The sequence below is a fragment of the Artibeus jamaicensis genome, unplaced genomic scaffold (genome assembly GCF_021234435.1).
Source record: "Artibeus jamaicensis isolate MK-2021 breed Jamaican fruit bat unplaced genomic scaffold, CSHL_Jam_final scaffold_1689, whole genome shotgun sequence".
Classification (NCBI taxonomy): domain Eukaryota; kingdom Metazoa; phylum Chordata; class Mammalia; order Chiroptera; family Phyllostomidae; genus Artibeus; species Artibeus jamaicensis.
Window position 1 is genome coordinate 2,808,146 of NW_026522029.1, and position 22,613 is coordinate 2,830,758.

The 22,613-nt window shown below is 49.5% G+C and overlaps 1 protein-coding gene across 1 annotated transcript in view; it reads right to left on the reverse strand.

Annotated features, from left to right (window-relative positions):
* PTGFRN (prostaglandin F2 receptor inhibitor) overlaps window positions 1-22,613 on the reverse strand; it is a 73,490-nt gene that overhangs the window by 50,107 nt on the left and 770 nt on the right. The window lies entirely within an intron of this gene.

A 22,613-nucleotide genomic window follows, 5' to 3' on the forward strand; every position in this document is an offset into this window, starting at 1 on the left:
AGGATCAAGGGGCCAAGATCCCAGAAAGACCATGAGGTGGACCTGACAACGTCCACTACCCTATCTCTTGGGCCATTTGCCAACTTTAGGAGGTACACGTCCGAGAATAAGTAAAGTTCGTAGCTCAGAGCTCGCGGCCAGGAGACAACAACTGAAGTTCAGGTCCATTAGAAAGTCATAATTTGAAGAGCCAAGATCCTAGGAGAAAAGGCAGCAGCAGAGTAGCAGCTGACATACCGGGTTGCTTTTCCAGTCAAGGAGGTTGATGTTATGAAGGCTGCTTGGATGTGTTGGGGAGGGGGGCACTGTGAGTGGCTGAGAAACTAAGCACAAAGTAAATACAAAGAGGCTAAAGGGTTAAGCAAAGTTTTCAACCATCTCACAGTACTGAGGAAACAGAGGAAGGTAGATTATATATAGTAAAGTTCACCAAGGAAGGCAGGCTATATATAGTAAACACACCAGACTTTCGATTACAACCCTGCAAGGGCTATGCCTTTGGAGTAAGAACAAAGTTCAAAAACAACTAGCTCTCATCAATGCCGAGATCCGGTCTCAAAGCAACTCAATTCCTCGTTGCATTATGGTCTCACCTCCCTTACGCTCCAAGACTGCCAGGAAAACGAATAAAGTCGATCTCGGGAAGAAGAAAATATCTTACAGAGCCTCCATAATTTTTCAGTATTCAGCGATAACTTAGCAGACTTTCCAAATGACAGGCCAAAATGACTGAGAACCAGAGAAAAAAAACAGACAACACAAACAGGCCCACAGTGATCCAGGTACTGGTGTTGTCACACATGGACTTCAACCGCAATTGGTTACTAAAGAGACAATGAGATTTCACCTCTTACCTGAAATCTACTGAAATAATCAAATTGAAATTCTAAAACTAAAAAGATGGAATATCTGAAATTGAGAGCTCAATAAGTGGATTTGATAGCAGATGAGGTGCATCAGAAAAGAAGTCAGTATAACTTATCCAAACTGAAGCCCAGTGTGTAGAAAAGGATGAAAAATACAGAAAAGAACCTAACAGACACGAGAGACAGTAAAAGAGCTCAAACATGCCTGAGTCCCAGGAGGAGAAAGGCTGTGGTAGAATTAGGCAGAGTTCATTTTTGAAGACACAATGGCTAAGGGGTTTCTTAAACCAACAATAGACAGCATACCCAAGATTCAAGGAGCACTATGCATCCCAAACAGCATAAACACAGAGAAAACCACACCCAGGTAGCTCACAGTAGAACCACTGCGGGCGGAGAAGGACGCAGTGGAACACCGACAGCGGACTTTCAACGGAAGAGAAGCTCATGAGACAATGGAACAGCATCTTTAAAGCAATGAAAGGGAAGAGCCAACCCCAAATTCTACACAAAAAGAATCCTTGGGGAAAAAAAGGTAAAATAAATATGCTTTCAACCAAGTTTCAACAAGGAAAAGAAATGTTACAGAAATGATAAAGATAAATATTAAAGGGGGTTCTTCAACTAGAAAGAAATTGATAGCAGATGACAGAATCGCAGAAAGGCACAGAAGCACCAAGAGCAAAAGAAAGGGTAACAATGGGGTAAGTCTGCTGACCTCTGACACTCTACTACAGTATCAGTGATGTCTCCTGGAATTTAAAATCTACGCATAATTAAAATGTAGGCCATCGACATTTCCCAGCACGAAAAGTGAGGGAAAGAGGGGAGTAAATAGGGCTTCCATTGTTTGTGGGTTTTGCATTATCCTGCAGTGATAAAAGGGCTGCCAGTGGACACTAAAAACTCCATAATGTATGATCTAATCTCTAGAATAACCACAAAAATAAAAGAATGAATAAGAAATAAACCAATGGAGGGCAGAGGGGAATAACAAAAAAAAAAAAAAACCCAATTAATCAAAGACTCCATGCTTTCAGCTCAAATCATATCAGCATTTCTCAAGTATTTTATTTTGTCATGTGTTCACTTGGATTCATCATTGAATATCTCTCACCAATTAACACTGAAATAATAATATACTGCATCTACCTTATACGCCATGCACTGAGATAGAAACTATTCCTAAATCATCTCAATCCACAGAACAGAACCATAAGGTGGATACTACCATCCCTATCCCAGAACTAAGGAGACAGAGGACTGAACCCGAGGAAACTGATACTCAGAGAAGTCAAAGAACTTGCTGACTGGTCCTAACAGCTTCTGGGGGAGGGCCTCAAACCCAGGTTTATCTGGCTGTCTCCACCCGGCAAGGCGGGCTGGGCTGGTTCACCTCCAACTATGCTGTCGATATTCCCACCTTCCATTGATTTTGTCTTTGTTCTGAGTAGGAGGGGGAGTTTGAAATTCCCTATAAAATACTTCAAATTCTCCAAGGGCAATGTCAACCAGATAGGCGGGAAAGTAAAAAACATGCTTTACTAAGAGAAGAAATACATATTCTCAAGATGAAGTAGTCAGATGAGAGAAATGGAGAAATGGGATTGTTAAAAATATCTTCCAGGTTCTTCAACATTTTTTCTGACATACTATCTCTGTTATTTTAAGTGATACCAACTCTAACACCTCACACTTTCAAATTCAAAAAAGATAAAGGGAACTTGCAAAATCCTGTAGGAAGGGCTTTTGAGAGCCCATTGCTCTGACTTTTCAGCAGCTCAGGTAATTAGTAATCACAGCAGCATGGGCAATTAGTAATCAAGAGGGCACTGTCTCCAGATTAACTGTGGCTCACCTTTGAAACACTCAAGAAAATAATTAAATGCCTTCACCTTTTTCTGTCATGCAGAATGGATGGGTGTGGGTAGGAGAAGTCGGGCCCATAGTTCAAGGTAATCTATCCCTGCCATGTTTAGTTCAATGGGCAACATAGGCAACCATGAGAACTCATTGAGAGAGACAAGCTAATAAAGGCTAAATTAGCCCCAGCTGGTGTGGCTCAGTGGCTTGAGCACTAGCCTAAAAACCAAACAGTTTCGGGTTCAATTCCCGGTCTGGGCACATGCCAAGGTCGTGGGCCAGGTCCCCAGTGAGGGGGCACAGGATAGGCAACCACACATTGATGTTTCTCTCTTTCTAAGCCCTCCCTTCCCCTGTGTCTAAAAAATAAATAAATAAAACATCTTTTTAAAGACTAAACTGAATTTCTCTACCCTCTCCTGCCCCTCATGATACCCTAGGGAAACAGATTTTATTTCTTGGGTTATCAGCAGCATCATTCTAAATCAAGACCTGCGGAGTACAGTTAAAGATTTTTGCAATTGTTTCTATTACTGCTCAAATGTTATCATCTCACTGAGCTGCCTAGAAGAAAACAGCCTGACTTTCCAATCGGAGCCATTTGGAAGTATCGGCAGTTTTGAACCCAGGGTACAAGTAGAGCTGAAATACAGGAACAAGACATGCACTAAAGTATGGCATTTTAGTGTGCTTTACAAAAGGACACACACCGAAGTCCCCCTTCCCGAGACCTTGCAAGGTGCCTCTAAGAGAAACTGGAGACCTGTGGATTGCCACAGGGAGCCCCAGCCCACACGTGAGCTGGAAGTGAACACAGAGGTCAAGTCCCTGGTCCACATGTGAGCTGGAAGTGAACACAGAGGTCAAGTCCCTGGTCCATATGTGAACTGGAAGTGAACACAGAATTCGAACTTGTAAACTTTTACGGAGCCTTTACTGGCATATCTGAATCAACAAATGAAAAACCTTTGTCTCTTCTTGTCTGTGGCTGAGAGGCCCAGCAGGAAGAGATGGCGCAGCTCTCACCCAGACAGCCCCTGAGTGATGAGTATGCAGCAATGCGTGCGGAACAAGTCACGGCCAGTGGAGGGTGTGTAGTGAAGTCACACATGGCAGTGCTTCAAAATCCCATCGGAACGCAAATGGGTTCGACCAGAGCAGGCCTCCTCCTCATTTTTCACAGAAAGATTCGGCTAGGACCTCGCTGATTCATTAGATAAATACGATGTCACCCATTCAGAACAGAAAGGTAAATCAGTGTCTGGATCTTCTTTCAGGGGACTTAATGTGTGATGTGTTAAGGGTCAGGAAGTATACATAAAAATTATAATAGGAGACAGGGTATAAATAACCAAAGAGAGGTTCTAACAAGTGCTGCAGAGTTCGACAGTGAGGGTGTGTCCATCCAAAAAGCCTAGTGAAGTGGCTGAAGCATTGTCAGCATTTGAGCTGGGCCTCTGAAAAATGGTGTGGGGGCAAGGGACAGGCTGGACGGGGACACTGAGGAGGAGAGTGACTGGAGTTCAAAGGCAGAGCAGAAGCAAAGACCTTGGAGGGGGCTCTGGGGAGTGGTAGGGGGACTGTAGCAGACACAGGGCAGCTTGGTCTAGAGTCCCCTACGAGGGGACAGAGGAGCCATGCCGAGGGCAATGCCGGGACCAGGAAGGCTGCAGCCCCAATAGGCACACTGGCAGGGGCGGTTGACAGACCCGTCAAAGGGCAGCTAAGAGCTGGTAGGGAAACAGTGGAGAAAAAGTCAGTCTGGGAGAGTCGGCCAAGGCGAAGAATCCATGAAGTGGTGGGAATGGCAGCCCCCAGAAGATATCTGACCCCCAGATGAACGTGCAACCATGTGCCTGGAGGGATGTGGTGGGAGGGGAGATCTGTCTAAAGGTGAAGATGTGGAAGTCGATGAGGTCGTGGAAGGACAGAGTCCAGAGAAGAGGGAGAGGGACAAAGACCATAGAGATCGCCTATATTTAAGACACAGGCAGAAGAAAAAGACACTAGCAAAGAAAAAAGAAATACTAGCCACTCAGAAAGATCACCAGAAAAGTCTTCCGTCCTAGCAGCCAAGGGATACAAGCACTTCAAGGAGGAAGGGTTGCGTGTGCGCATCTGCTGGTTTACTTGTACACGCCCCTCTACCTGCTCCTGGTGGACTTCAAGCTCCAAAAGCAGGACCCGGGCCTGCATCTTGCACAATAGCTAGAGCTGACTCCTAGGGTATGTTTCATGAAGAGAAAGCGAACAGCATCGACCCTGCAGAAGAGTCAAGGTGGATGGGTGCTGAGAAAAGACAGCCGAACCGATGACCCAGAGAAGTGCCTTTTCAGTGATGTGGTGTGGAACTTGGAGAGGAAGAGCCAGGAGACCGGGAACCATCAAAGATGCAAGGAAGGGAGGGCAGCACCATGAAAAAGACCCCAAAGCAGGCAAGAGGAGAGGAAGGGCACCCGCGGGAAATTTATCCTGGGGAGAGTCGGCCAAGTAGTTCCTGCAAAGCACTGGTGACATGCAGGTGAGAGTCCCTGCTCACCAGAAGCTTGTGTTCCAGAAAGGAGAGTGCAGAAACAAATCCAGAGGGCTGACAAAGGCTCCCAAGATAAAACATGCTAACATGTAGTGACCGGGTGGGGGGGTTCGGCTGCTTTTAGCCAGTATGGTCAGGAAAGATCTCTCTGGCAAGATCATGTTCAAATTCATACCAGAACAGGAGGAGGCAAGGCTGACTCTGGGGCAAGAATGCTCCGGACAGAGAGAGCTTGGTATGTTCAATGAACAGACAAATATCAGTGTGACTGGACTATATAATAAAGGAGGGGTGGGGCCTTGGATTCTGGTGAACGGGGAAAGCTCATGAACCAGAGAATAACAGAGGCTGCTTTACCTGTACCAGTTCACCTTGGCTGCTGTGTGAGAGATGAACCATGGCAGGGCCAATCAGGAAGCAAGGGCACCAGTATGGCAAAGGCTACAGCAGACCGAATAAAAGATGACGAACACTAGCCTCGGACTGTAGTGGCGGTGAGTCTCAGGAGTGGTTGGATTCAAGATATATATCAATTATAAAATGAAAAGGGGGGATGCCATTTGAATGTGGAGACCAAGGGAGAGAAGAATTGGGATGATCGAGGCTCTGGCGGGAGCACCTGGGTGCACGGTGAAGCCGTTCACTGAGGTGAGGAAGCGAATTTGTGTTGGGCAAAGCTGGAGTTCGCTTCTGACCGCTTTGAGAGTGAGATGCCCACCGGACATGAGAGAGGGGTGCGGCGGGGGAAGCAGCAGATACCTGTGTCCGGGACGCAGGGGGGATCCAAGCAAAGACGTTCACTGAAGAGTCATCATCAGCACTTGAATGGTATTAAAGCCACAGGTTGCCTGGGGTCACGTAAGCAGAGAGTAATGTACATAAACAGAGAAAAAGAGCCAAAGATAGAGGCCTCACCTTTTCCAGAATTTAGGAGATGGGTAAAAATATAGAAGTTTGAGACAAAAAGGCTTGAGGAACCTTACCTTGGTGTTCCTCATCTCAGTAAAGGAGCAGAGAGGGACTCAGGTCCTGAGATCTGGGGAAGGTGCAGAACAGGTGTTACAGTGACTATGACAGGAAATGACTGCCGTCTGGACACACTGGAGGCTCGAGCGCAGCAAAGACACCCTAACTTTGTGGGAATTGCACATGAGCAGGTTTTGAGATTCTTTCCCCCAGCAGGATGACAAGGCTTGAGCTCAGAGACTGTGGTTGGTGTGCACCACTCAACTATGGTAGGAAGACTGGCAAAGAAATATGGCAGGATGTCCAAGGATGGCAACGGACTCACTGCTGAACTGCTGACCACCAGCGTCTGCCCTGGATAACAGCCAGGGGAGTGGTCTAGTGGACTGGAAAAAAGGAATGTTCAAGATCAGGGGCATTCACAGTCTGATGGTTGCTGGAGGGAGAGGGGCTGGGGGCTGGGTGAAAAGGAGGAGGGATTGAGAAGTACACACTGGCAGGTACAGAACAGTCATGAGGATGCAGGTTACAGCATAGGCAACACAGTCAATAGTGCTGTGATGACTATGTCGGGTGCCAGGTGGGCAATGGACGTATTGGGGGGAACACATTGTAAAACACTTGACTGTCTAACCACCATGCTGTACACCTGAAATTAATACAAAATAACATTAAGTATAAACTGTAATTGAAAAACAACAATTATTTTTTAAATAAAATAAAGGCAAGTGAAAAAATAGATCAGGGCATCACAGTGAGGATGGAGAGTAGCTTTAACAGACATGAGGGAACTGGGAGGAGTAAAGGGAAGAGAGTGGTAGCAGAGGGAAGTATCAGAGGTGGCAGTCAAAAAGGTGACAGACTCAGGGATGGCCACGTCCAGGTGTGCTACTTTCCCAAGGCCCAAGATTACCACAGAAGGCAGCCCCAGGTCCTTGCTGGCCCCAGCTGGCCCCAGCTGGCTGCAGAAACATGAGCACAGGGGCCGCAGGGACTTACAGACCACCGTGGGGACCAGAGGGATGAACCTTGTTCTCACTGAACTTTCACATGACAGTTTCTGGCTCTTCTGGTCTGCAGTCATTCATATCTGGGAATCTTTTAGTCTTCACAGGAGGCAAGGAGGAGTTAAATATTAATGTCTCCCAAGTCAAACAAGAATTTGGGACAGGAGACTTTGCACCGTCCTCCCCTCAAAGTGACAGGCTCTTTATGGTCAGTGTGACTTTCCTCAGCTTTTGCTGCTGAGACGGCCCTCACCTCTGGCACTACAGACAGGAAAGGAAGCCAGAAGATGTGGTACCACCAGCAACTGAGGCACACAGTGCAAGTCACTTAAAGAGTGGATCTTTAGCTAACTAGACTTATAAGCAATGAAAACCTAGATCCTATAACCATGACATCACCTTCAGTTCGCTGGCCTTCGAGAGACCCTGGGAGGCAGCGCCATGCAAAATCTTTTAACTCTACAGTAGGAAAGTGTAGGGTTTGGTATGTGCCACTTTGCTACGTTGGAACTACATTTCCCAGAATCCTCTTCCCTGTGCAGCTCTAGGTTCCAGTTGGACAAAATCGAAGTGCATCTGAGATTTGGGAAGTGGAAAGAAAGCAGCATCTGTCATGCTCTGGGGGCTGTCACAGTGAAAGGTGGCAAGACAGATGCACAGGTGGTAGTGGGCACTAGTTGGTCTCGCTCTTTCTCCCAACTGCTGCCCTCACAGGCTAGCATGCCCCGAGACCACCAGATGCTGGGCTGGCGAAGTGGTAGCTGTGAAGAGAGACAATCGCCCTCCCACCCACTCCTGCGCTCGGCTTTGCTTTGCAGCAGTCCCACGCCGCCTCGACCCCAGATTCCTCCGCGGGCTCTAGCTTGTCCGCCCCTACTGGTGCCTCGGGAGGGCTGGCTGACGGGTGGCTCTTCCCCTATCCTCCAACCCTCCTGTTCAGGCCTTCGCTTCCCCAGCTCCTCCCACAACTGTGCGAAGTCTAATTCTTCTAATAAACGTCTCCTCCATGATACTCATTGTGGCTCTGCTTCCCTGATGGAGCCCGAACTGACACCATAAGCCGAGTATTGAACAGACGACCTTGCCCTTGAACGCTCAGTAATTGACAAAACCACCTAACATTTATAGCACTTACATTTATTAGCAAGCTTTACAGTTTGCAAATCCTGTTCACGTGAAAAACCCCTCAACCCCAAAGGGTTTAAATAAGGAAACTGAGGTTCCAAGAAGTCAGATGACCCACGAACGACAAAAAGATGCAAAAACACTTAGAGATATTCTGTCCTGGGGAGTAACCCAAATAACCCAATAAACACAAAGTGAGTTAAACAACTCTGTAGGGACCAGAGACAGAGAAGGCTGAGGCAGATCTACCCACAAGGATGAGTTTAAAGCGTTCTACCACGTTAACAGCTGCTGGAGGCCCAAGCACTGCCCAGCATTCCTCACCACTCAGCCATTTTCAGTCCTCTCCATGTTGGAACTGGCCAGCACAGTCTGCCAAGCTCTCTGTGAACACCTGGCTCTCTCTTTTATTCTTTATTTTAAAGAGAATGAGGGATTTATGGAGGGTTTAAACTTGCAGGAAAGGCACCTGAAATAACTGTTGTTGAAATTCTCCTACACTCCCTACCTTGGTCTCCCCTATTTTACTGTCTCTCATGTCCACCTCCTGTGTGTTGCTCATCCCTCCTCCCAACAACCCCTTAAGCCTACCCTTGACATTCACGGACTGGTTGCCAGGTGCCAGGAGTGGGGTGCAGGTCGACACCCAGCTTCCCCACTGGGGTTCAGTAAGGAGAGCAAGGTGGTGGTTTGGCTGGAACAGAAAAATACTTTAACTCCATCCACCTGAGATTTCACTCCTCCACTCGGCAGCTCTTTATTGCACACCTACTGTGTGCAGAACCACATCACCAGGTAAACTGATGAGCCAACCCCTGCCAAGCATCAGAGTCGAGGAGGATGGGACAGTGTGGCAGCTTTGCAGAAGATCTGGGAGGAGATGAGTTCTCTAACAATGAAAATCTTTAAAAATATCAGATAAATAAAGGACATGAGGAACTCAGAGCGCTCTGGGGAAGCCTGAACCAGAAAACACAGACAAGTTTACCTAGAACATCGGGCTTAGATTCCTGCAGGTGACATTTGAGGCTCTTCATAAACTCAGGACTTTCTCTCCAGTCCCGACACCTTTCCCTCCAAGGACCCTATAACTCAACCCCCTAGTCCAGCCATAAGAAAAAACGTTTTCTTTATGCAAGAGCAGCACACTCATAAATAAACAGGTGTGTTTCTTTGCCTAAGCTCTTCCCTTGCCTGCAACGAGTAATCCACTCTCTGCCAGACAAAACCCTACTGATCATCAAGGCTTAATGAGCTCATGCCCTGACCGGGTGCTCAGTTGGTTGGAGCACCATGCCGTACACTAAAAGCTTGTGGGGTCAATCCCCAGTCAGGGCACATACCTAGGCTGTGGGTTCAATCTCCAATTGAAGTGCTTATGAGAGGCAACCAATCAATGTTTTTCTCTCACATCGATATTTCTCTCTCCCCCTCCCTCTCTCTAAGATCAATAAATATATCCTTGGGTGAGAGTTTAAAAAATAAAAGACTTAATGAGCTCACATGAATCCTCCTTACAGAAGCCTTTCCTAATCCTCCTCCAGGTTCAGTCTCCGGCCCCAGGTGCAGTTCACCGTGTGCGTGCTGAGACCAGCTGGGCCAGGCTGCCACGACCCCTGAGCTCGGCTGCTGCCCTCGCTGGACTGTGAGCCCCATGAAGGGGCTGATGGCTCCCCACTTGTCATCATGCTCCCAGCCCAGCGACCTGTCTGGTGATGTCATGACTGTATGAGCTTCTGCAGGCTGGAACTTCAGAGCCAGAACTGATCTCCGGATCACCATCTCAGAGGGTTGTAACAGGAGTAACTAATCCTGTTTATATCAGGAATGGCCCCTTGTCAATGATTTCTCAAAAAAAGCTCTCTGCTCAGCTCATCATGGAAATGAAGAGCAAGTGCACAGTGAGAAAAACACACATCAGACAGAAACCCATTCTCAGCACCCAGGGGGCGAAACAAACTCAACACTCCACACCCCGGATTTTGCCCCATCTGCCTCATTATCTTATTATCACTCTTCTTTGGGGCTGGAGCAGCCCACGACCTGGGTGCTTTGGATCTTTCCAAAAGCTTCCCAATCCAGACAGGCCACTAAAGCCTAAAACGGTTCCACAGGTGGAGAGGGGACCCCAGTGGTGACACACACTGGCATAGAGGGTCATGCCAGTCGTCCTGCCTCTTCTGCAAAAGCACCTCCCTCTAAACTAGCCCAGAACATTCTCCCTGTTCTCTAAACTTCCAGCACTTTTTTCGAACAGTCCTTGAAGACTTCTGCAATGCCACCTCTCTTCCTGTGTACACGTCACACCTCCGCATTGAGACTGGCATCTACAAGAGTGGAGGGACTGTTCTCGGGGGCCCAGAGCTCTGGAATAATGTCTGGTGCAACACAGAAAATGAACAGCGGTCATGAAATAGGTAGACAGTAAGAAGAGGCACTGGGTCGGAGACAGCACCACCGCCCCTCCCCTGGACGCGGCCACAGCGGCTGCGGCCACAGCGGCGAGGCCGAGCAGGCGGGCTGAGGTCTGGAGGAACCCAGCCACAAGGCCTTCGGGGCACACACTGGCACTGGAGGAGTCTGCTTCCCCACCCCGTGGACAACCAAGGGAGGCCCAGCAGGGGAGCAGACGCCAGTCTGGGATGGGAGGGGCCGTGTAGGCCCCACAAAGGGAGGAAAGGGTGGAGGGAGAGCAGAGACAATGAAGAGAAGCCATGAGTCGTTTATCTTCCACACAAGCTGCCAAGAAAGAGGCTGAGAAAGACTGGGGACCGTCTCATCCCCCCTTTCATGGCAGACTCCATTTTCTCCTGCCTACCCCACAAATCTCAGCCTCGGCAACGAAGTCACAAGCAACTCTCTGAGAAATACTAAGAAAGATGGTAGGCACACATACCAAAGATAGTGAGGACACATCACTGACCTCTGCCCCCTGGATGACTCAAGGTCCACCACCAGACTATACATGGATTTCATATATGTCATATATTATATATGTCATATATGTATGTATGAGATATATATACAGGTGTTTTGGCTTTAAAAAGTATTTTATTTATTTATTTTCATACAGAGGAAAAGAGAAGGAGAGGGAGAGAAACATCAATGTGTGGTTGCCTCTCACACGCCCCCTTACTGGGAACCTGGCCCGCAACCCAGGCATGTGCCCTGACTGGGAATTGAACCAACAACCCTTGGTTTGCAGGCCAGCGCTCAAGTCCCCTGAGCCACACCAGCCAGGGGTATACAGGTGTTTTCTGAAAAATAAATTAGTTTAGTCACTCAAAGACTTGATTCCCTAGGTGCAGAGATAAAAACAGACATGGCTCTGCAGGGGTGAGAAAGACCAGCGACAGCTGTGCTCTGAACACAGGTGGCTCACTGGCAGCCAGGACAAAGGAGCTGCCACAGGCTGGTCTGGGTCAAAATGTGTCCCCCGCTCTCCCAGGAAGGGAGGCTTGACTGAGTTCCAAATGGAAATCATTCCAAGTCAATACAAAAAACTAAAGAGGGGCAACCCAGGCATGGACCGTCCGATGGTTTCTTCGGCTGTGGCGTGAGGGCAACTAGGGAAAACTCAAGGAGTCATCAGGAGGTGCCTCTGCGTTCAGTTTTCACACCTCTTTGTTCTGAGGTCCCACTGCCTCCTCAGGCCACCACTCTGCACGGACCAGCAGGCTTGCCGCTCCCTGCCGTTTCCTGGGGACTGGCTCACACCCTGCTGCATGCTGACTCTGTTTCAGCTGCAGGTCCCCGAGGGGCAATTGGGCAGTGGAACACTGTGAGGTGCAGGACAGTCACTGGTGAGCTGGGCGCAGCAACAAGCTTTCTGGGACTCGTCCCGCTGCTCCAGAGGAACTTGTTTGTGGGCTAAACTGTCATTAAAGTGGGACTCTGATGAATAGACTACATAATTGCAGAAAGCTAGTTTCCACAGAAAACCATCTCAAAGTCCCCATTCCCCCTCTAAAATTCATCTGTGTCTCTTACCAGGTGATATCCTGAGACAAAATGTCCTGATAAACTACCTAAGGGGAATATTAGTAATTGTTTTAGGAGCCATTTTCCTGGTAAGAAATAACCAAAAATAGGATTATGGCCTGACATATCACCTTAATTTAGCAGGCGTGCTTCCTGTCGGCCCCGGCAGACTCAGCAGCCGCACATGTGAGCTCTCAGCTGCTCCGTGGGCACCAGCGGCACCTTTCATGCGGCTCTGCTCACCTGCTCCCTCCCCACACCCCCTGAGGTCCGAGGGCTCCAGCTCAAGTCAGCTAATCCCCACAGGGGCCACCAACCCACGCACACGGGCCTGCTGCGACCTCGGAGAAATGACACTGGTTACTTTCATACCTGAAGTGCTTTTCCTGCTCCCGGCTCAAACCACTTTCCAGCACCACCTGCTCCAGGAAGGCTTTCCGTAACAGCTCCAGGCCCCAGGTTTACCCACGTGACTCTGACAGTCCCATATGTACCTCGATCTAAAAATTCATCCGCTCAGATGCTTAAAAAGCGCCAGCGATCCACTCTGCTGTTCAGTGTAACCAGTTCAGCTTCCGTGTTGGATTCTGTTTCCTAATTCCTCTGTAGTCTCCCACAGTGTCGGGGACATGGCAACTACTCCTCAAATGATGCTCAAGTTCTAAAAAATAAAACCACCAGCCCTGGTGAGGAACTCAGTGGGCTAGAGCGTCATCCGGATAGGCCAAGGTCGCAGGTCTGATCCCCGGTCCGGGCACGCACAGGAACCAGCAATCAATGTATAAGCAGAACAACAAATCTATGTTTCTTTCCCTCTCTCTTTCTAAAGATCAATAAATAAATTTTTCCAAAAGCAAATAAATAAAATTAAAAAAAATAAGACCACCAGGAAAAGTAGGAGTGTCTTGTACTGCAGCCCAGGGCAATAGCTGGGCATCGGTTTGGGACTTTGAGCAACGTGACTCCGCCCACCACGTGCCAGGCTCCATGGTCTTCCCTTGAACCTCACTGTGTGGATTCCTCCAAGACGACGGACTATAGTGCCTTCTAATAAATAAGAAATCACTGGACGTGCCAGGCTTCAGAAAATGGGAAAATGAGTAGCCATGCCAAAAGCTGTTTCGTTTTGTTTTTTAACTGGTCTCTGCAGCACAAGCAGAGCAGCACAATGTTGCACAGACGACAATCCAGCTCCTAGTTGGTTCTTGTCCTAAGAACCAAGAGGGGCAGTGCATTTAGGAAGCACTGGCAGCCCCTGCACCTCCAAGATGGCAAGCGACAGCAAGTGCCACTTCAAACACAGCCGGGAACTCACTGCTAGAGGGCTCCCCCCAAGCCTAGAAAACATCCACGCCCAAGACTGGGTCAGCAGAGCGGCTGCACCTGGAAGTGGCCGGGGGCTGGGAAGGCTGAGGCCAGAAACCCAGGCTCCTAGCAGTTCTGCAGTTTTCTGGGCTGGACCCTTCCAGCTGGCATTGCCTCCAACATCGCTTTGAAAGTTCCCCGCTCAGACTAAGAGAATGAAAAGGAAGGAAGTCCTCAAGCCCTAGGAGCACATTTGTTAGCCAATCAGGACTACTGATAGGAGATGTCTGAATTTCAACTCTCCTACCTTCAGGAGACATTTGGATGCATCTGAAGCTGTCTGCCTTGTCTCGCTGTAGTCTGGTGGGGGCGGGGGAGGGGTGACTATTAGGAAAGGAAGAGCCTGTGGAGCGTAACATCTGCCAGCCTCTTCCCCGGACCTGAGGGCTACGTGTGGAAGAAAACGCAAGTCACGTTCCAGAGGGCTGAGCCTTGGTCACCCAACCCCAGCTTACTCATGGCTGAGATGCTGCACAGAAGCTGCCACAAGAATCAGGAATAAGAAACCGTCTGTCTTGCAGAAACGTCTTAATGGTTCCATCATTTCTGTGACCTTTCCCAGAAGTCTGTCTGCAAGCGACACCCCCCATAACCTAGAGAACCTGGGGAAAGACAGATGCCAGTTTCACAGCACAGGGAATGGGCTGGAAGGGGGAAGCAGTTGCCGATACAGTGACAGAATGACAAACAATTCCCAGAGCTTAGCGAGGCCCCCGCCGCCCTGTTGTGGAGAGGTGCCAGGCAGGTGAGAGATAAGAAGCACAGGCTGCAGACCCGAGGAAGGCTGGGGCAGATGGGCGGGGAGCCAGGGCTGGACCCAGCAGCCCATATGGCCAGCAGCAGGGGTCAGAGTGGACTCAAAGAGTTCCGGAGATGGAAGGGGGGCCTTCGGGATCAGCTAGGCCCAACCCCTGACGTTACAGAGACTAAAAGGTATTCGGCAAGTTGTCCAAGGTCGCAAAACTAATGAGTAGAAGATCCAGGGCCAGAATCCAAGTCTCGTGTTTTCAAAGACAAGGAAACAAATGTTCTCACATTTTGGCGAATTGTATCAATTCCTTTCTATGTTTTCAAACATATGTTTGACTCTGAATAGCTGCACTAGCACCGAGGTGGAGCAGGGCACGGTGGTCATGAGCCCAGACGCCGGACCCCGCCATCTGGATTGAAATCCCCGTAGCTCTGCCGCTGGCTGTGTGACCTCAGGCCGGTCCCTTCACCTCTCTGTGACTCAGTTTCCACATCTACTAAAGGGGGACAGTGGCACCCACCAAAGAAGTAAATATATGAAAAGTGCAGTTCATGGCGAAACGTAAGTGCTGACGGCAGGAAGGAGTTTCTTAGGAAAGAACCTAAGTTCCTTCTCAGCACACCTGTCCCCAAACCACAGCGTATCTCAGTCACACTTTCCCCAACACTACCTGGGACTAATGCTTCTAAAACGTCTCACCCCTGTCTCCTAATCCATTCAGACCCAACCCAGTTGGGCATTCGAGATAAACTGGCTGAAATTACACGAGAGGCGAAAACTCTGGATACGTGTTATTTTGGCGACTGCCCTGCCAGGTCCACTTCCAAGGCCCTGGAAGCAGTCACTTCTCTGGGCACCCCCCTCCCCCCTCCGCGCCCGCCCACACCCTTGTGCCTCGAATCTGCTTTTCCACCCCCATCGCATCCTCCAGTCCCTCAGACTTGCTGCCATTTACCAGTCCTCCCAGCCTCGCTCGCCTGCCTGGCCCATGTGGACTCCTTGGCCAGCCGTCCCCGTGGGGGAGCTCCCACCGACTCCTGCATCCTTCATTTTCCCCTCACGGGGCACGGAGAGATCACGCATGTGGTGCTAGGCTGCCAAACGGCGTGAACTCAGGAAACCAGGCTGACTGCTTCCACTCCAGACCTATTCTGACCCGTCCTGATGGCTAACCGCGCACCTGCCACATTCCTCTCACTCTGACTCTGACCGTGGCCTCAGCGTCCACCCAGGACGCTTGACCTGTGTGTCAAGCACTCTCCCAGAACGGGAGTCCACTGGGATCTGTGCACAGAGCCGATTCTGAGTCACCAGATCAGACTGGGCCCCGAGGTCCCCCAGGTGCTGCCGCTACTGCTGGTCCCTAACCTCACTGTAACGTTCTAGGGATTTACAAACATAGAGTTTAATATTGCATTTTTCTGGCCATATAATTTTTAATTGATTTTAGAGAGGGGGTAAGGGGGGGGGAGAGAGAGACATCAATTTGTTGTTCCATTTACTTATGCATTCATTGGTTGATTCTCGTACTTGCCCTGATCAGGGATTGAACCCGCAACTTCGGCATATCAGGGTGATGCTCTAATCAGTTGAGCTACCGGGCCAGGATGCTATATTATTCTTTAATCTTCATTACAAACCTGCAGGAGAGGTATTAGCCCCATTTTACAGGTGAAGGAACTGAGGTTCAGAGAGGTTAAGAATCCTGTCCCTCAGAGAGGGCGGGACTCACAGAGGGCTGATTCCAGAGCCGGAGCCCCGCTCTTCCTCTGCAAGTGATTTTCTGATTTTCGAGAGCAGAAACAGTTTAGATACACAACCTGGAATGGTTTATTTGTAATACAAACTATCAAAATCTTCTTAGCTGATGAAGATGTGAGAAACGTGTGCTATTAAAATGCCACAAAGTCCCTGTGCTAGAAATTCCAATTAACAGCTGAAGGCCTGAAAGCAGCGATCAGGGAGGTTAAGCCCACCAGTCAGCATGGAAGCAGACATCCTTTGGAACACAGGGAAACGTTCCATTTGCGTGGGGAATGGAAGGGAACTTATAAACAACCTCTAACTGGCATGTCTGGGGATTCTGTGGCCACTCTTAGGGCTGCAAAGGCTGCGCCGAGCCCTGAGACAGCACGATCTCCCTCCACCTCTCACTTCCCGCCTCTTCAGGGTCGCCATGTCCAAGGCTACGTGCCACTATTCACGTCCCTGCGCTTTTCAATGTGCATCCCCAAACAGCTCACGTCAAGGCCAGGTTGAGGCTGAAGGGCTACGGTTTGCCGGGTACAGGAGCTCCCGGTCAAGTGCCGTCAAATCATGGCCCACACAGGAAGTGATCCTGTCTGTACAACTCTCAGGGTGAACACGGCTTCTGGCTTAGGGGTAACGCTGACCGGTCGGTCCTGGGGGCTGGAGGCTGAGCGGATGAGTGGCATGACACAAATACAAGCCACCTGAAACCCATGTGGGTCCCTTACCAAGGTACAAAAGCTGGAAAGTTCTGGACCAGTCCAGCTCTAAGTAAAAAAAGGAAGGGCCGCTATCAGGATGTTCTCAGCTTGGTGTCACTTTTAAGGCCTGAGAGGTAACCCATCTGCCTGCACAATGCCTCTGTTTTACTAGGATTCAAAGGTAGCACCCGTTCTGCAATGTGCCCTGAACGCTTAAGCACAGTGGTTCCGAGCCAGACCGAGGAATGAGTGGTTCTGAGCCAGACTGAGCCACAGTGATTCCCCCAGACTGAGCGACGCTCACCGAGGAATGTTTCTTCACTCCTCTGCAACACCCGAGTGATACAAATGCTTTCACATTCCAGCTGCCTATAAAGGTGCCAGGCAGGACGCAATCAAGGTCCCAGCGCATCGTACTTAAACTTGAATCAGGCTGCTTAGTGACTCCGTAATCTCGCACACACACTTAGGGAATATTGGCAAAATCAGCATTCGAAGAACTCACACATGCACACGGTGCCATTATCTCTGGTCTACTGGAACTCGTGTTGCCGGTCCAGGGCGGCCATATCCACCCGGCTGCATTCTGTTACTTCCCGAAGACCACAGTGGGGGAAAATCTTCCAAGATCTAAAGAGCCACCGGCAGTGCCAACTGCAGCACTTGGCCTTTTCCAGAAGATAAATTATGAGGAATTTTTGCCAGTTCAAGTTATTTTCCCAAAGGAGAGGGTCCAACAGCCTTGCTATCCTGCCTTTAAGAAACTGATGCAATTAAACCGAGTGGCTGTGAACGGCCCTGACAGCTCCCCCCCAACTTCATTTGATAAAGTGAGATGCAGTCACACACTGACAGACAAGCACACACCTTATTTAACTGCCAGACGCAGTGCCAATACGAAAATGCACGTTCAGTCTCCTGGGTTAAAACTCGCTCAGCACCCGTCACTGAAACAAAACAGCCATATAAATGCCGACCAGCCCAACTGCCTGGTAAGGAATGAGCACTGACAACTAGAGTTCCTATTCAGCAGGCTAATAAGAATAATTATAGCCAGGGCAGGCATTAATCAGCTTGGCAGATACAGCAATTCTCTTAACAAGGCTCAAATGAGTGCCAGGGAATCTCTGAAGGCCCCAGCGCTCTAAAGGCCGCCGGGCTGGGTGCATTCACAGGGGTTCCTCCTGCCCGGCTTCCTGCCTCTTCGGTGCTCTCTGGAGGAAGCTGCACTTTGGTCCCTGTCCTCAGAGAAGGTGTGGTGACCTGCCAAGAGGCTGCAGGAATCGTGCCTGAACTGCGCTCCCCCCAGACCCTCTTATTTTCAACCACACTACTGCTTTCAAACCACTTTTGCTTTTTCAACTAAACGAACCTCGAGATATACACAACATCAGGTTACAGTGACCACAAGCCAGCTTTTTCTCAGCAGAGGCATATGGAGTCCTAGGGGGACACTGAGTGAGTTCCTGAACTGCTCTGGGCATCAGTTTCCTCGTCTGTAACAGGGAGAAAATAACGGTACCTTCCTTCAAGCATCACTGTGAGGCTCAAGTAAGATATTACATGCAAAACCCTGGCGTTTGATCCACATGCCCTGTATAATAACTGCTACTTTCATTCGGTGCCTTTTAGGTGCAGAGCCCTGTGTAGCTCTGAGAAAGAACAAGCCAAATATCCAGTAGACAGACACACATACACTATTCATAAGTGGGGCGCTTGGGCAGTGGGAAGGTAGGCGCCTTTTTTTCCACCTTATATCCTTTATAACTGACTCAGAGACTGCTAGCTGTCCTCCAGACCTGCTAGTCTCATCCTCCATGGCAGCTGGCATTCAGCTGCCCGGTTTCTCTGCATTTCCCAGCTTCCCTTGCAGCTAGTGTAGCATGGACCAAATTCTGTGGGATGGAAAGTGTGCAGAAATGATGTGTGCCACTTCCAGGCTTGGCCACGAAGCCTCCGTACGAGTTCCTCCACGCTCTTTCACCCTTTATGGGGCCGGAAAGGTGACAGTGACAATCAAAGTGACCTTAGAAACACCACAGGCTGCAGACAATGGAACTGCCACTGGCCTGGGAGTCAGAACAGCTGTGGGAAGTAGGGGGTCCCACCCACACTCTTCATCTGAAACATCCCCTGGGCGTGTTGGGAAGGATACCCCATTGTTGGAACCTCTGTGCTTTCAGTCCATTTGTTAGAGCAGTAAGGCCTGACTAGTTAACACAATAGTCTTCTGTGGTACAGGAATTTTAAAATACAGATGGAATGCTTTTGTCATTCGAAAACTACTTCAGCCCTGGCTGGTACGGTTCAGTCCATTGGAGAAGTGTCTCATAAACCAAAAGGTCACGGGTTCAATTCCTGGTCAGGGCACATATGAGAGACAACGACAGATGTTTCTTTCTCTCTCTCCCTTCCTTCCCCTGTCTCTAAAATCAACTAGCATGTCCTCCGGTGAGGATTAAAAATAAAAAAACGACTTCAATGGATTTGCAAAAACTTTTTAAAAGACATATTAAAAATATCTTTTTTTAAAGATTTTTATTTATTTACTCTTAGAGAGGGAAAGGGACGGGGGAAAAGAGGGAGAGAAACATCAATGTGTGAGAGAAAACGTCAATCCATTGCCTCCCACACACCCCCTACTGGGGACCTGGCCAACAACCCCCCCATGTACACTGACTGGGAGTTGAACCGGCAACCTTTCAGTTCACAGGCCAGCGCTCAATCCACTGACCCACACCAGGCAGGGCAAATGAAAAATATCTTAATCCCTCTCCACAATCTCCATACCTTCCATTCTCCAATTCATGCTTCATCCTAGCGAGGACTTGCCTTCTCAAACAGATCACCTCACTGTGCTAACTTTCAACGGCTGCCCATTACCCACAGACAAAGGGATGTATACATGTGTTCAGAGCCACATTCACTGCACGCCGACTATATGCCGGGCACCCTATCAGTAACAGGGATCCTTCAGTGAACCAGATGAGCATGGTTCCCGACTTGGGTGCTATAATCGGAGTGGGGACTTCAGCCAGGAACAGACAATTACACACAGTGACCTAAGGAAGCGTGATGATGGGAAGGGCACAGGCTGCCTGGCAGCGCCCACAAGGCCAACAAACCCACCCTCCGTGGTCCAGACTCCTCAACACAGCACCTAAAGCCTTCAGGATCCACCCGAGCCCTCCTTCCCAGCTCGCTCTCCCATTACACCCCCCTCCTACCTCCCATTACGTGGGCCTTTCATGCCACTTCTGAAGGAGCCATGTACCTTCACTCATCCACACTTTCCCCAGAGCCTGGAATGCTCTCCCAGCCCTTCTTTCAAAATTCTTAGTGCTCAAGGCTCAGCCCAAATTCTACCTCTGTAGCAAAGTCCAGCCCCATCCCATCCCCATCCCCAGTCACAATGAACCATGCTCTTCCTTGCTTCCTGCCAGCACTCAGTTTCTATGTAGGTATTTCATCCTGTCCTGTCGTTAGCCATCTTATTCCCCGTCCACCCACCTCCACCAACCACTCAGGGAGGCATTTGTCTGGATGCTTTCACGGAGTCTGACGGACACTCGAGAACTGCTGTATCGAATGGATAAACAAGTCAGACTGAGGCCCTAGAAGCACACACGTGCTCCGTGCGGCTGAGTGGATCGGATGTGATGGTGATAGTTAGACTCAGGGGAGCTTCATGGAGGAAGTGAGTTTTGAGGAAAAGGAAAAACATGGGCAAGAGCGGAGGAGCAGGAGGGGCACTCCAAGGCCGAGCGAAATAAAAACACCAGAAAGTTCACAAATATTCTAAGTAAAGGATAGCAAACAGGTTATTTAGATTGAAGTATCTAAATAAATCCAAGGGAAGACTAGAGGGGAGAGAACACAGGGGGAGCCTGTCCTCGTAAGAAAATCATAAAGAACCAACATGCAAAGAATGCCCCTCCCCAAAACGCACCCATTAGGAAAATAATAAACTCAGAACGGGAGCTGAAGGAAAAGGTAGACCAAGCTAACCGTATAAAGAAGTGTCAGAACCTGGGCCAGAGGACTAGCTAGCTATACGAAACAGAAGAACAGCAAGAAGCTGGAGTCTGCACTGTAGAAAAAGCCACGGAATTGAGGGGCAGTGTGAACATGGAGGTCAACGAAAGTGACAGCAAGATTATGTCCAAGTTGCAATACAAGAGGAAAGATGATCTTGCCTAGCAACATATTAAGTTTCCGGAATCAAAACAGTGCTAGAGTGTAACAGGGAGGGCATCCCAGAGGTCAGATTAAAGCCACACTGAGTGAGGGGCAGAATTATCCGTGTTCAAGTTCAAGAAACCATTAGGAGGAGAGGCACTGGCTGGTGACACCACAGACATTCCCTGTGTGTAGTTAAGGTGAGATGCCCAGTCCGGGCCGCCAGGATTCACTGCCACACAAGCGAGACTCTCCCTCCCTTCCCCACTTTTGTTCTGGCTTTTGCCAGCCTCTCTTCGGCCCCTCTCCTCTCCCTTTTCCTCCCTTGTCAGAATTGCTCAAGGACATTCGTTTTTCAGACTTGCACCTGCCCCCAACACCTGAACTGGTACGCAGGTTGCCACCTGCACAACTCTAGGGGGCGTCATTCTCACACGGACTGTAAAGTGAATAGCCACTCTGGAGTTGCGCGGTGCACGATCTGTGCAAACACTGGCTGCCAGCAGTTGGGAACCCACATAGATCTTACACGGGTGCCAGAGGAAAGGCAAAGAATAAAGGCACTAAGATCCCAGGCCACAGAAGAAATGCTGCAGAACTAAATGAAAGATCTGGAAGCTTCCTGCACGTGGTTGCAGCTAAAGCAATGGATAAGCTCTCCCGGGGAGTGAGTTCCAAAAAAAAACCCTCGGGGGTGAAGGAAGAAAACACAGTAGCAGCTAGAAAGGCTGGCCCGGCAGCAGGAGTCATGGGGGCGGGGCTGAGGGAGCCCGGGTGCCAGCAGGGCGGGAGCGGCTGTTGAAGGCCTCCGCTGGGACCCCCTGACCGTAAGTGCAGAGCAGTCATTTACCCCGAGCGCAGCTGGGGCCTGGCTGGGACAGACACCACACACCACGCGCTCCACAGAAGACTCTGATGCACCTTCTCAAGGGGCTTGGAAGAAAAACCCATGGTGGGGTCCGAGGATTCATTCTGTTCTGGTTGACAGGGACCGAAAGGATCCAAGAATATCACAGCGTTTAAAGGTCGGCCCTGGGTACGGTGGTAGGCACTTAAAAACAGATGTATTTCTGTGGTTATATCACCATTTAAGATAACCATATGTATATGTGAAGATGGTGTCTGTGTGTATGGAATAAAAGGAACACGGAGAAGAAAAAAACGCACCCAAAATTCCTTCGGTTGGGGGAGGGTGCTGGGTCAAGTTATCCCGAGGCGCCCAGGCCTGGGGAGGGTGGAAGGCAGGGGACACAGTGAAGGAGGGAAAAGTAACAGGTAGGAAAAGTTGGAGAAGCCAAGGCTCCCAGGTCTTTGTGTGTAAATATGGAGGGAGGCACCTTCGAGAAGAAATAAAGCAAAAGCCGGAGGCACAGGCTCCAGCCTCAGCGAACAGGGCAGAGGGCTTGCACACCGACTGGCACCGCAGCGCTCCGGGCCACCGAGACCTTCGTAGAAGGAAGTTGGTGCTTCTCCCGCTTCCCTAGAAAGGCGCCTCAGCCCGGGTTGTGTGTGGGGAGCGAGTCAGCC